General features: G+C 40.8%; 1 protein-coding gene across 3 annotated transcripts in view; it reads right to left on the bottom strand.

Annotated features, from left to right (window-relative positions):
• The window catches only part of LOC102203226 (equilibrative nucleoside transporter 1), a 44,180-nt gene that overhangs the window by 22,525 nt on the left and 7,389 nt on the right, over positions 1 to 14,266 (bottom strand). The window contains exon 1 of one of the 3 annotated variants that reach the window (XM_005727347.1): positions 4,390 to 4,471. The exons of 1 other annotated variant lie outside the window; for it this stretch is intronic. The gene's annotated coding sequence lies outside the window, so the exon portion shown is untranslated. Of the gene's footprint in view, positions 1 to 4,389; positions 4,472 to 14,266 lie in introns of those variants that run through there. One more of the 3 variants, XM_005727350.1, reaches the window with a different exon arrangement.

The following is a 14,266-nucleotide window of genomic DNA, read 5'->3' as shown; positions in this document are numbered from 1 at the left end:
TTCCTGTGTGGACACTCCTTTAACTTTAACTGGCACTTCCAGTCTCCTGTTTTTGCTACCGGCTGGCTTTTGGCCCAGGTTGCTCCTTTGGCCGCCCTTTAGGCCATTCAGCACCTTCCCAGAAAGAATCTCACACAGTTGGATGTACTCCAATTCAACCTCAGGGACTGCTTGCTCTGCTCTGGTAATCTGCTGTGCACTTGAGGGCCAAATTAACCACAACCTGCAGGAGGTGAAAAGCTGGTTCATGTGCCGCTACGCTGAGCTCACCGAGGCAGCAGAGCAGAACAAAGACTACAAGCCGGCTGCTCCAGAGTTGGAGTTCATAAGCACTCACACAAGAGGCACATGGATATACAGCTGTTATTTTCACAATTTAGTTAGCAAATATAATGTTTGCATGTCTTTGACTGTAATATTTAACATAGAGAGGGAGAGAAAGGGCGAGAGCAGGATGAAGACGGCAAAGAGACGGAGCAAAAATAAACAGGTAAGACAGGACGTGTAGTAAAATTCACTAAAAATTATAAAGCTGTGTTGTTCCGTTATCGATTGTGGATCCCCCACTTGCTCTTATAATTATTATAAGGTTATATTTTTGTCATTTTTTAATTTCTAGTTGAGTGCGGAGGATAGAGAGAGGACAAAGGAGAAAGAAGGAGGCAGCAGATGGTGAAGTTAGCTGGAAAAACAATACTTGGGTTTCACAAAGTAGTTTTTCGTGTATTTCATGGATGCTTTGTGTGCTTTCCAGCAGCACACTTAAAAAATGCCAGTGGATATGCTAAACAAAGCATATTAATATGAATGGTAGTTTATTCAGGATTCATACCACTCTAAACATGGCTCAAACAGGATGACTGCCACTACACTGACGAAGAGACTTCAGATCTATTCTCTAGTCATAAAATTGGGATATACGACGATTTTTCTTTCCTGGCTGAGCCTTTGCCTCGGGTTTGATAACTAAAGCCTCCACCCTAAAACGGCTGGATTAGACTGAGATCTCCGACTATTCACTCGGCTTATTCTTAAACACTACAATAGGTCATCCAACCAATTAGGTTGCTTTTGAAGGTAACATGGTAAAGCGACTCCAACTGAATTGAAGTTTGCAAATGTGAAAAGGGCTGATGACATTTGCAAACGGCATTTTTTTTTAAAAATTAATTAGAAGGCACTGTATGGATAACGTTATGTTTGGGAGCTGAAACCCTCTCTAGAAGTTTGAACTAGAATCGCCCTGGGTTCAAGTATGACACACAAACTGAGGCACACACAGAAATTTCTGTTTGCTCCACAGCTCAGACTGAGGACACCCAGGAATACTTTATAGCTACGTTGTAGTACGTTGACTTTTACAGTCTTGATTTCAATTTCACGCAGTCTCTCCTCCAGTTAGTGAAACTGTCCATGACACACAATCTTGATTCTGTCTAAAGAGAACAACAAACTGAACGACTGAAAAAAAGGAGGAAGACATGGATGAAGCAAAAAATTCCATTTAAAAAAAAAGGGCCAGAAAAAATTTTCCAAGATGTTTGAGCTCATTTTTGAACAAAGAAGAGAGAATAAGAGAGGAGTTCTGGGTTGAATAAGGTTTACAGCTCAGTTTCTCAAAGCTTAAAGTGTGAAGCTGCGTTATTGACCATCACTTTATTGGCAGACTACATAAGGAAGTGGTTTACTTTGGTTGCCAATTCTCGTAGAGAGTGGGCAACCACTCACCCTGAGTTTTATGCAAGTTAAGAGCAATGAACAGCAAAAAACTGCAACACTTTCATTTGAGATACAAGTTATATGCTGTCAAAGTATATATGTTGCTACAGTGATGTGCAAAGATCTTGAGCCACCCCTCATTTCTTTACATTGTGCTATCAAGGAGCTAGAAATTTGTCATTCATTTAGTCCATTCCTGTACTTGACCGTTTTCAGACCAACCTGTTTTTGTGTGTGTGTGTGTCAAAAGAATTATTCAAGCATAAAAAGGCACCTAATTAGAGGTGTGTCTACACATATGACAAAACCTAGTTTAAACTATGTGTCTAGTCACTTTGTTACACATTTCAATAAATCGAATGCATCCATTTCTCATGTTCCTATTCCTAATAGGATAAAGAACTGAATAAAGATTTGAGGGATGGTACAAGACTTTTACATGTACTTTATCTCTTAACGTATTTTAGGTTCACATGCTCATACATGTTCTTGTACACCCTCCTGCCTCACTGCAAACTAAGTACAGTAAACAGTAACACAATGTCTTCACACTGCTTTCCAATTTTCACTGGGCCATGCATCAGTATAGCAACCACCTGCCCTGGCAGCAAATTTATGCTGCATAAGAGTTCAGTTTTTCATCACCTCAAAGCTGCTATTTGGTGTCAACGTCACAGTCAGTGGACATCACCAAACGCCGTGCCTGTACAGGCCTTTTATTCAGTCAGTGATAAAAAAAATTAATAAATACAAACAATGACTGTGACAGCTCATATTCAAGGAATATCCTGAGACGTTGGCAAATACCTTAATCTCATCACGTATACAAAAAAGGGATTTGAGTTGTCACGTTCACAGCAAGCAGACCTGCACAACAACCCAATACACAATGAAAGCAGATCAATGAAGGTAATTCAACAAACCTCTAACATCACTGGAGCTGGGAGTGGAAATACAATTGAAACACAATATCTGGCTTATTACTCATAACTCCATCTATTTATAAGAAGTGAAAAACAACAGGAAGCACTCTCTACTGCAAACATGTAATCTTTATTTAGAAACAAACTACTACCTACTGCAACCATGCTGTCTATATTTTTCCCCTTTTTAGATTTTATCTACAAAAGCAATCCAGTGACTTACATAGATTGCTGTCTCAAACTGGGAATAATTATTTGCATGGGCAAATAAGAGCAGGAATCAATAACACGGGGAGATAAGGGAGACTTCAGTGAGGTACTGAGAGTGTCAGGATTATAAATCCTTAGAATTTACAAAGAAATCCAATTCAGACCAGAAGAAAGGGTGTTAAAAGGTCTCCAGATCTGTTGTCTTCACTGTGACCTGCTGTCTTTACACTCATTTTCCTTTCCCGCCACTCTAGCAGGAGCAGGAACAAAGCCTTTCTCCAGCTGCCCGTCTTTTCAGTTGGTTCAGGTGGTTTGGGTGAATAGCAGACTGGCAACAGCAGCTCCATGACTGCACTACAGTCGGCACAGTTGAGTTGAAATACAAAGCGGTGAGTCAGTTTAGCCTAATCATTTCCTTCACATTAGCCAAAAATGGTCTATGCTATATTCTGTAACCAAGAAGACTGGTTAAAGCTCAGGAAACAGGTGAAAACTTAACTCCCACTCTTACTAGTCACCCTGTGGTGGTCACAGCACCATCAGCTGTTGGGGGGGGGTTGTTGCCATTCTGGCGCACTCTTCTCTCTGTTCAGGGGTCACAGAGTCACAAATAGACACAGATTCATGTGACCTGAAGCCAGGCCAGGAAAGACACTCAGTAAGGGAGAGAGCCTGCAACAGAACTACCCCCTATAAATCATCTAAGTATCACAAAACCACAAGAGAAAGAACCCCACAGGATGCCCACTCCCCTGTTCCAACCACACTTATGGTTTCAGATTACAACTGGCACGCTTAAGCGGTGAATGCATTCATTTCACCTGCTCATCAATTCATTTCATTAGCTCCTGTGTGATACCATCACGCACGTTGAAGAGCCCATTACAGCTGCCAACACACACACACACACACACACACAACCAACCACGTGTCCAACGACTGATCACAAGGTTATCTAAAAATGTAGCACTGCTATATTCAATTCTTTCATTCGACAAGAGTTTCATTAGAGTCTTTTGTTTTTTTAATCACAAAATTCGGGAAGATGCAGCAGTGGTTTAGATGTGTCACTCTCGTGCTGAGAGAAACAAAAACCGGCGAAATGCGAAGCGCAGGAATGAAAAAATGCGTTAAGAAACAGCGTTTTTTAGCACCACAATGTTTCCATTAGTCAGCCCTCTTCTCTAGCCGGACCGTCTGTGTCTAATTGCCGGGATAGAGCGCGAAAACGTGGCGCTAAATTTAATTTAAATCAACAAAGGACACACGCGGCCACGGAGTAATGAAAGCCCCGGTCAGTCTGCCTCTGTTTTTCTACCTCTTTAGATTATTTTAGGTATAAAAACGAACCACGGCCTCGTAACTTTAACATAACAGCACAAATCAGCATCCGATACAACAGCAACGTTATTTTTACGCTTAATCTGAAGGCGGTTTCAAACTACCGCGCATTTATGTGGCGATCCTTGATGATAAAGGTAAAATAAGCGTCTGTGAGTACAGACTAGCGCTCATTGACTGCAGTGTGATGTCTTACCTTACCGGAGTCGGTGGGGTTTTTGTCCCATCTACTCTGTCTCCACAACTCAAATGAACACGCCTTCGTGGCATGATCATCACCCAATCGCATGATTCATCACAAGTTTAGAACAACAAAAGGCGCACAGGGGACGAAAATAAGCCTGTTATTGGGTGGTAGCCCGCCAGGGTATAAAAACAAATATCTAAAATTAATAAATGAGCCCAAACACAACACGAAAGGATCCTTTTGTCACAGTCTGTGAGTTTTGCTCCGAGCCTTTAAGTTTTCTGCATTGTTTTTAATTTGTAGTTCAGGCTTATTCGTTTTAGACTGTGTTTCATCGAGCTTTTTCGTTTCAGCACTATCCGCAGGGGCGGATCTAGAAGGGTGGCATGGGGTGGCATGTGCCACACGTGCCACCCCATGCCACGTTTTTTGTGTGATTTCAGATCCGTTTTGTTAATACAGTATGTCAGTGAAAAATAACTGACATAACTAAGGTTATTTTTTTCCTATTTTTTTGTTAAACACTTCCCGTTTACACTTACTACAATGATTTGACATGCTCAACTACAACTACTAGATACAACCTTGCAGCTCAAGATTATTAATATATAACATAATAAACAAACAAACTGCTGTGTAGTAGAAGGCTGTTATATTAGCTTTTCCTCAATAAGCATATTTTGACACTAGTCAGGTGTACTTTTTTCATAAACAATGAATAAAAAAATTACTCATAAGAAAGTGTTTCTACACTGTAATTCTATTTAAAATGAAAAAACGGAAAGAATACAATTTATGGAAACACACTATAAAATGTTATGGCTTGGCAAGTCAACTGCACTTTCAAAATCATCCCTGAATGGCACGCCGTGAAGCCTAACCAGTGACGAGGCGGAGGAAGCTTGAGTATTCGATGTGGGACGACAATAAAATGTCATCTGCCACCCAAGACTTTCTGGATGTGTAATGCCAATGTCTGTGACTGTTTTTGAAACATCTCTGATGAGTAATCATATCACTACTGATGTGACCAGCACAACCAGAAATGTGGCAATTATATCACTTTAAAGAAGCAGCTTGTGGTACAAATGAAGCCAAGTAATGCAAAAGTACTTGCCACAGCACAGCATGGTTTTTCTTTGTTTTTGTTACAGGATTTCGGACTTTCAAATTACCACGGAAAAAACCAAGTTAGGCAAAAATACCACCAACTAAATATATTCTATAACAAAGCAACCACCTTTTGCTTTGATAACACCTTTGCACAGGCAGCGTCATAAGCAAGTCTTGAGGGAGTTTCCACATTTGCTGAGCAAGAATCACGAAACAAAGTTTCTGCAAGACACCATTACATAGATTGGAAGTGATGCAAACAGAGATAAATCCATGTTTGAGTGATGTTTCAACTTTGGTCATGAAAACCCATCAGCTGCGATTCTCCCATAGAGGAAGAAAAGGAATTTAATGTGTCTTCTACTTGAAGCCTGAGAAGCAATGATTCAGAATTCAATCACAAAGTTCGACTATCCTAATGAATGTATTCTTTGATCCTATTCTCTGATGTAGACAGAAATCAGTACATAAGGCAAAAACAGAGTTTGTACAATTATAATTTTTGAAAGAGTTTGAAAGTCAATATTTGGTATGAGCACCTTTACTCTTCAGCACTGCCATTCTCTTAGACAAGCTTTCTAGTAATTTCTTAAAGTAGTCTTCGGGAATACTTCTCCAGGCTTCTTGAAAGACAATTAAAGCTTTTCTTTGAATGCTGGCTGCTTTTTGCTCCGTTTTCTATCAAGATGATCCCACACTGCTTCAGTAATGTCGAGTTTTGAGCTCTGCCAATCCATGACATGACATGCAGAAAAATAAACCTGTTGCCAAAAAGACATTTTTCAGATGGTATCAGTGGTTTAAAATCAAACCCTTCTTTCTGCATTCCCAGCTCCATCAGTTTTGACAAGATCCCCAACACAACAGGCTGAAATGCAGCCCCACACCATGACAGAGCCTCCATCATATTTTACAGATGCTATAAACACTCATTGTTGCACCTCTCCTCACGAGGAGGTGAGGAGAGGTGAGGTCAGTTCCTTGATCATTAATATGCAAATATTCATGACTACTGATCAACAACCACTGATCTTTTGGGGTTTCCTTACCTGGATGATTGAGCTTGCATCAAAATGGTTTTCTCAAATGTTTTAAGGATAGAGGTTACTGAGAAATATCTAGTTTTAGCTAATATAGCTCCTTGGGAATCACCTTGTTGGGGCAACCACTTTTTAAAATCAGATTCTGTCAGATTCTCTCATCATTGGTATTTTTGGTAGATTTAAGTAAAAATCTGAACAAATTTTGATTTTTTTGACCAGCTGCTGGTAACAAAGTGTCTAAATGTACTGTTTAAAATTGGTGCGTTGCTAAGTTGGTCATTATTTGTAGAGACAACAGAGGTTCATCCCATGAGTTCGGCACATTTTATGCTTGAGTGATTCATAGGTCTGTGTTAAGTGGTTTAACAAACAAAACAACATTCTGGTCAGATACAAAGACTGGACTGACAGTGAGTAAAAAAGCAGCCAATATCCAAAGACAAAGATCTTCAGAGAGCCTGGATAACTATTGCCCAAGACCCCTTTAGAAAATTACAAGAAACGTCTGGCTCCTTGGAAACAAAATAAAGAAATAAGAGGTATCTCAAGAGTTTTGCACAGTACTGTATTTCCAAAGCAGCACAATACAAATAGTTACCAGTAATTAATTCGGTGTTAAATATGGAGGGAGTTGTTTTAATTAAAAATGTACAATCAATTATTTACCATGCATTACTAATATTCACACTAACCTACAGTATTTTTGAATGCAAAGACATTAGGCACAGGAATTTTCCCTGAAGGCCAAAGCTGACTAAGTTTAACAGTCTGAGGCATATAGAGAAGGACAAATCACCCACAGACAAGATTAGAAAGCCTATTTAGTATTCCTAAAGAGCTGTATTTGTGTAAAACAAAAAAAATGCCGAAAACATTTTTTTTCCCTTGTACTAGAAGAACTGAGTCCAGTTTTTGTCGTGATCAAAAGCTGGAAACAGATGGAATCGGTTATTGCTGTTGTGCAACACTTTGGCCTGCTGTATCTCCAAATAAAATACAAACATCTTACAGAATCTTTTAGAGTACAGCTTGTCTCAAGAGTGTGCAAAAAGAGACACCAGCATATAATTTCATCATAAAACGTGGGCCGTTGTTTGTGGACATTTTTGTGTCGAGTCTGGATACACTTAACCCTGTTTACTCATATAGTTGTGGTAGGTACACAGTCATCCACACCCTGTCTCCCCTCCGTCTAAAAAAAGCTTGCGGCGGTTTCGGACAGAAACCATCTGTGACGGAGAACAAGTCTGTCTGCTTCCCTGCAAACCCAAACCCAGTGAACGACGAGCTGAGCAAAGAGGACTGAGGGTCCACTGTCTTTCTCTCTCTCTCTCTCTGCTGGTGTGAAGACACAAAACTGCACAGCATTTCCATCACCGGCCTTTCAAATGTATTTTTGTAACTATATATGTCTGTGGCTTGTTTATTGGCTTGTGTAGCCAAAGAGGAAAGTCGGTTAGCAGCTTGTCAGTGCTGTAAGGCACAAACTTAACTGGGTTTTTCCATGAAGAGGACTGAGACTGCCAGGGAGAAGGAAAATAAAAGAAAGGAAAAAAAGAGAATGTGGCTTCCATGAGAGACTTCTTTCATGAGGCAATGTTGAGCATGAACGCAGAGATATCTGACGGGTAATGTGGGAAAGATAAATGCAGGTGACGACCAGAAAATTGGGGCAGAGAAAGCAGCAGCAACTGTAACCCAACGGGTGTGCGTGTTTGTGGTCTTTGGCGAAAACTGACTCCTTTGGAGCGCCTGTGTGACATCTGGCAGAGGCGGTTTTAGCCTGCACAAGCTGAACATGCAGCCAAAGCAACCTTTCATATTGTCAATGAGAGCCTGAAAAAACAATCAATGGCCTTCTTCTTTTTGTTGTGTCGCTGTCAGATGAAATGCTTAACCCCTTCGCTTCCCGCTGACCCACAAACAGCTTCCTTGTTTTGCCATTTTTAGAACAAAAGTTAAGCAAATAAACATCACACGTCTAATTCGAGAACATCTTGTGAAGTTTGTGGCATAAGAGGTGCACGCAGAGAGAGGAGGAGGGCATGACGTGAATAGGCTGGAAGTGGCTTTCTGACCACATACTGAGATTTAAGAAGACAGTGGTAAAGAAAGGAATTCCAACGGATGGCCTCTAAACCCCCGAATGGCTTAGGAAGCAGGGTGAAGTAAGCTCTCTACTGGAGGATGAGGATTTTAAGACCTGGCTCCATTTTTAGGGTTTAAAACTTGGACTGAAGCGATAAAGACAAACAAACAAAGAAAAACTCCTCACAAAGGTATGTGAGAGTGGAATCCCTGTTTTCATTACCTCAGAAGCCCCTTCAAACTCCCAACTGAGTGCGAGTCGTTGCAAGGGTCACGCGCTACTATGAAATCCCTGTCACAATGGACCATCAGCAAATCTGCTACTGCACAGACAAGGAATTCCCCTCAATCCGGAGGTGCGTTGAGGGACAGGATTTTGAAACAGTCCATTATGGGATTTACATCCAAATCCAGAAAATTTAAAACTGGCATTAGTCCCAAATTGTGCAACTTGAAGAGTTGCTGCTCACATTCTTCTGTGTGACCATGAAATAAAACAGAAACCATCAGACTTTAATTTGCTGAATTCCCTTAAATCACTTCTTCATATATCACTAACTTGGTATGTATAAGTGTTGATAAAAGCTTATCTAAGCGTATCTGAAAAATGAATCGCTCCTGCACATAAAAATGATCTTTTCCATCAATCACTGAGCTCATTTTTCATTTCAGGATGGACAAACAGGTGTGCACATTTATACGAAACTGGAGACAGAGAACAGAAGTTTTTTATGTCAGTTTGAGCAGGTCTTAACCTTCCACTGAATGCTGTTAAAATGTATGAATTACATGATGTTAAAACAAAGAAATGCTTCATTTTACAAGGTGTGTTTGTTCTGTACACAGAAATTTTGAGTCCATCCATGTGCAATGAACACACACGGAGAAGGCAGCGGGGAGAAGTCGGGGGGGGTTAGGTGCCTTACTTAAGAGCACTTGACACGTAGATCTTCTGAGATAGCGGGCACCCACCCACAACTTTCTCACACCACTCTCAGTCACAGTTGCCCTCAAAAAACAGTTGCGAACAGTTGCGAGTCTGTTCTGCACATGCGGAGGCGGAGGCTGTGTGAGTGTGCATTCTTGTCATTTCTACATTTCTATTATCCTTAAAATTAATTTGTGTTGTAGCAGATTTGTTCTGACGATAGGACAGAGACCAGTTCTCTGGAAAGAGCTGCTGTTATCCCAGGAAATAAAGTGGTACTAAAAAAAAGCCCAGAAATATGGAAACTGGAACCAACAAACGATTAATTGCTTTATTCCACAGTTCATAACAAATGGCAAGTGCTTCTCAGGCATAACAGGTCAACATTTAATACATTGAAATGTTTGCAGTGCATTTCAAACTAGGGTTTTAATCCCAATGTGGTGTAAGGAAGGTGTCAGCAACCTGCAGCTCTGAACCCAGATTCTTAACGTGGCTTTGTCTGATTTCATCCTTAAGATTGCTGGCTTACAGGCCTGGTTAATATGCAGCTGGAGTTAATTCTAAATTAACTGAAGAAATCCTTCATTTTACAAGGGGTTGGGGGTCTAGGTGCCTTACTTGAGAGAAATTGGCCCTTTTTTTAGACTCTTAACCAGTCTGTTGTAGGGCTATCACACCTACATCCAATTTAGAATCACCACGTAACCTAACATCTAACATCCATATCACTGGACTTCTGCAGGAAGCCAGAGTAAGATGCAAACTCTGCAGGGTCCAGGACCTTCTTGCAATGAAGCAGCAGGGCTAACCAGTGCACCACCATGCAGCCCCTAAGCACAAACCAACATTCAAGAATATTAAACAGGAACTCAAATCTCAAAGCATCACGAGTCCCAGGTACCAAGACTTCAAGCCATGAGTTACATTCACGTATCATCATCATCGTTCAGATGAGAATTGCAGAAAGATAGAAAGGTGTAATCGGTGACCAACCGAACACAAAGCAAGAACTGCGTGACACACAAACCAACCTATTAAAAACATCCACGTTTTCCCTCACTCATTCTAGAACTGAATCCACACAAGCACTATCATAAACAGCCTTCCCACAAAGCTCTATATTGGCTAATAAGAAGCACTAAAAACATGCTCTGTGCATCCCTGATTAAAGCTCCTCCAGCAAGTCTCCTCTGTCCTTCTGATGCAATCTAGGAACTGATTTCATTCAACATGACACACTGAAATTGCTTTACGTGTCACAGGCAAGACGACAGAGGGAACGAGAAGGCACAAATTAGAGATGACGAAAGCGCTCTGCCTCTATGTCAAAACTATCCAAACAGTGTCTGAATATCTATCTATCTATCTATCTATCTATCTATCTATCTATCTATCTATCTATCTAAAAGGTCAGTCAATTGTAAGTGAGCTAAAAGTGTGTTTTCATGTAGAGAAAAGGAGAAACTGCACAGAAAAAACATAAAATCCCTGTTTTTATGTGGGCACTAGCTAACTCAATCTGTGATGTCACAACATGTGTTTTTCATAACTGCTTAACAAGGTTAGTGTCTAGGGTTGCCAACTCCCTGAAAAATAAATAAGGGACACCTCGTGGCCAGGGCCGGGCGACCCAGTTGTCTTCACCCTTCCCAGTGTGGTGAATTTTCTAGCTCTTATTTTGTGTGTGAAATTATTTTTTTAGCCATTTGACTTGAAGTTGATTTAATTAGATGCATATTCTATTCTTTGTGATATGAACACATGTGAAACAAGTGATCATTTAGCCATTTATTTTTAGCTCAAAATGACAACATTAACACAATAAAACAGGTCTCTTTCTTAAACAGAAGCCTGTCATGCTTAACTTTTGAGAATATAAGTAAATCTTTCTTTAAAAGAACTCTGTCCTGCTTAACTTAAAATTATATAAATTAATAGAAAGCAATAGAACGAAAAATATTCTTGTAACAGTGCACATTTAGTGCATTTAGTACAATTGGCTTCAGTTGAGGTATTATTTCAGCTTTTCTAATGCTAATCAGCTGCTCCTGTTTGTAAACCCGCTTGTTCCCATGATTACGCATCTTAACTCATCATCATTATTAATCTATGTATTACTTTTATGTATTAGTCATCTATTTGTTGTAATCATCTATCCTTGCAGTTGTTTATTACACAAAATAAGTTATATTATCACACTTCTGGCCACATAGCGCTGATTTTCACTGCACATGCCCATATTAACTTTTTCCAGCCAGGTGTTTTCCTTTTCCCATTCTTCCCTTTCTCTGAGGGGAACAAACATTGCTGCTCTAATGCTGGGCTCACACTGTGCGGTTTTAGGCCCATTTTGAGACGATTTTTGAGTCGTGCGACCGATTTGGTGATCGGCCCGATTTTGGCCTTCATCGTGCGTCGTGTAGTATACGTGGGGTAACGAGAAGCGATTAACACCTCACGACCAGCTCCCGATCATCAATCGCTCGTGAGGGTGTCACCGCAGCCGCTCACACTGCTCACTCGCAAACACGTAAACGTCGGTGAAAAAGACGGAGCAGCACGGCTGTGCAGCCTGTGATCTGGACACAAGCAATGGAGGCACAACTTGTAGAACTTTGGAAAGCTTATCCGAGCCTTTTCGATGTGGCATCACAAAATTATCACGACCACAACAACCGTGAAAATAGTTGGATTTACATGCTGCTCAATCACAGCTGCCTGATCATGTTTTTCATTAGCAGTTTAGCAAAGTTGATGGTGGTGGTGTGTCTGTGTGAGTGAAAGACAAAGAGAGCGAGCGACAGATTTTCTGTTATAAGCTTCATTTTATGGACGCACAGTGTGAGCACTCAGGTCGCATCAGAGCATCGGGCGGTATAGTGTGAGACCCTGCATCGTGACCTACCAACTTCTAACCCCTGCAAGTCAATCGTGCAGTTTGAAAATCGCACAGTGTATGCCCAGCTTTAGGTTTACTGTCGTCCAAGACTTGCACCGCAGTGTCGGCGTTTGTTTCCCTGTTGGCCATGCTTCTTGTTGTGGTCATCTGTTGTCTTCCGGTATTTTCTCCGCAAGCGACCTTTCCTCGACCAATGAGATCGAATTGTCATAAGTGTGCTGTCAGCTCATTGGTCACAAAGCAGGAGAGGGGCTGGGAATTATGTTTTCAAACAAAGCGTTAATTCCATAAACATTTATAGACTACTTTTGATTCTCACTGTATTACGGGACAAAGTGCGTCCCTTATTAGCTCAATACGGGACGTGTACTTTTGTTTCGAAATACAGGACGATTCCGTATTTTAAGGGACGGTTGGCAACCCTATTAGTGTCTTCAAAACTGTTGAATCCAAAGTCTCCATGCCCAGTTTTACTATGAACTAACTGCACAGACATTCACCACGACACACACAACAAATATTAAACTGCAGTAAATGTGAGAAATCTCGCGATTCTGCACATGATCTGAACTGCAGCTGAAGTCCATGACTGCATGCGTGTAAATGTATATGTGTTTGCATGCAGCCGCCTGTGTTTTCTTTGAGTATCTACTTACATAACATCATCTGTGAAAACAGCTCAGGAAATCTGAATTCCCCACTGACAGACAGCTGTTACAAGACTTTAGGTCCGGAGTACATTTGGCTATCAGATCATGACCATCTATAGATCTACTCTTCTCCTTGATGTTGTTTGCCACTCTTCTTAATATCATCAGTTTTCGCCCAGGCCCTGCTTATCAGGAGCTTACAGCCATCCTGTTGGTCTGTCCCCATAAGGGAAAATAATCAAGAAGAGGTAACCAGACGCAAAGGCTTTATTTTTTTTTAACATTTTGGAGGTCTGTTTTCTGTGGTGTGGTTGCCCATTTGAAACCCAGTACTCAATTGTTCTTGATTTCCCAGTCTTATTTAACCTTGACTGTTTTCATCTCTCTCCACTTCACACACAGGCCATCTGTTGAAACCATAATGGAAACAAAGGCACACTTGAGGCTGTAATTGCTTAAGAAATGTGTTTAGTGAAATTATATTTTCACAGTGGCACAGCACATAATTTCAGACTGTCAGAGTCAGGTGATGAGGCTCTCTACAGTCACTTTTTTAAAAAAATTGCAGTTCTTCAGTTTCACCCTGGATTTCAAAGGATTAGTAATGGAGTCAGATATTTATTTAAACTATGGAAATTTTCTGCATAGTTTATCCAGAACATTAACAATGAATTGCAGTTCATGTTCTGCATGAAAATACAGAGTTTTTTCTGTGCTTGGTCTTAGGAATTCATATAAAAATGTTGTTTTCACTCGCTGGGCCCATGTCCTCATTTTCGGTTTGTCAGCGTCTTAGTAGGTAAAGGTGAATGGCTTGGACATGAATTGAGCTGCGGTTTGGGGAAAGCCTCGAAGGGGAATGGCTCCCGGGCCTGGCAGATCCTCATGTGCCAAAGAGAATTGAAGAAGTTAAAGAATTGAAAAGGGGAGAGAGGGTGGGGCACGTAAATGAGAATGAACAGCTTGTAGAACTGGGAGAACTTATATAGATGAGAACTGGAAGGAGGGTGTTGGAGGCAGCTGCTAAAGTTCATTTTTAATTGTCAAAAAAGTAAAATTAAAATTGCTGGTTACAATCCGGTTGTTCAGTCTGACGTCACTAGCCGTGTCTGGGTCTAAACTCCGCTGCAGGTCCATATATCAAACGATCACTGTGGCATTA

Source organism: Pundamilia nyererei, unplaced genomic scaffold (genome assembly GCF_000239375.1).
Source record: "Pundamilia nyererei isolate P.nyererei 1_Seehausen unplaced genomic scaffold, PunNye1.0 scaffold00024, whole genome shotgun sequence".
NCBI lineage: Eukaryota > Metazoa > Chordata > Actinopteri > Cichliformes > Cichlidae > Pundamilia > Pundamilia nyererei.
Note: the sequence above shows the minus strand (reverse complement) of the source record. Positions and strands in the feature narration are given on the sequence as shown.